The sequence below is a fragment of the Rhagoletis pomonella genome, unplaced genomic scaffold (assembly GCF_013731165.1).
Source record: "Rhagoletis pomonella isolate Grant_MI unplaced genomic scaffold, Rhpom_1.0 Rhpom_scaffold_00002, whole genome shotgun sequence".
Taxonomy (NCBI): Eukaryota; Metazoa; Arthropoda; class Insecta; order Diptera; family Tephritidae; genus Rhagoletis; species Rhagoletis pomonella.
The window spans coordinates 104,246,431-104,247,718 of record NW_023458556.1 but is presented as its reverse complement, the minus strand read 5'-3'; positions in this window follow the sequence as shown (position 1 = coordinate 104,247,718).

Sequence of the window (1,288 nt, the reverse complement as noted above, 5' to 3'; positions counted from 1 at the left end):
TGGAAAAAATTAGGTATGCAGTTTTGTAGCCCATAAAATTTTAGTATACATAGTAGTATTTAGTAGTTATTAAAGAATCCCGTTCGTTTTTTACGATTTTTTTCGTTGACGGTATTGGGCATTTTCTTGTATATAAAAAACATTTTACGGATGAAAGTGTATGACACCGTCAACGAAAAAAATCATCAAAAACGAACGGGATTCTTTAATAACTACTAAATACTACTATGTATACTAGAATTTTATGGGCTACAAAACTGCATACCTAATTTTTTCCAAACCTTCTTAATAAAAAGTTGGAAATGTTGGTTAAAGTTTGCAGAACTGTTATATTTTTTTCACTAAGTTTAGAATTTGGATTTATGTGTTTTTTTGTTAAATAGTGAGCCAGGAGTTTATAAAAAAAATATTAAATATTAAATAAACAAAAGAAAAATTAAAAAAAAATTGTGTTATATTGGGGTACCTAATACTTTTGGCCAAGGCTGTATATTTTAATAATAAATTTACAAAAAAAAATTAAAAAAAAGTATGAAATTACGAAAAATTAAATTTTGAAAATGTTGTTTATAGAACAAAAGTAAATGAAATTTTAATTTAATGCATTTATTTTAAAAATGTATATATGGATGTACATAAATAGAGTATAAGTAAATTAAATTTATGATTAGAATAAGATAAATGAATTTAAAAATTTAATTTGAAACGAAAGGCCAACGAAAGGCATTGTTAATAGGTATTTAAAAAGAAAATCACTGTATACTCAGTTTTGTAAGTGACTGTATGTACCTGCATGGGAAGATAGAAGTAAATATCGACTGCTGAGTGGAAGATCGACCTATCTCGGTAACCAGTTCGAAAACGCGATATCTCAAAAAACTTTTCAAAAACGTCCTATTTCAGAATTTGGTTGAAGAACGCCCTATTTCAGAATTCGTTTCAAAAACACCCTATCTCAGCTGCCGATTCAAAAACGCCCTATATCAGCACATTGGTAATACATATTGAAGTGAGATAGGGCATTTTTGAAACGAATTCTGAAATAGGGCGTTCTTCAACCAAATTCCGAGAAAGAGTGTTTTTCAATAAAATTCTGAAATAGGGCGTTCTTGAAAAGTTTTTTGAGATAGGGCGTTTTCGAACAGGCTGCCGAGATAGGTCGATCTTCCACTCAACAGTCGATATGTAAGTAAATGAAATATTTTATTTTAAGTTTGTAAACGAAACGAACTTAAACTTTTAATTTTAAGCTAGTCAAATGAAAAAAAAAAATTAAAAAATCAAAATG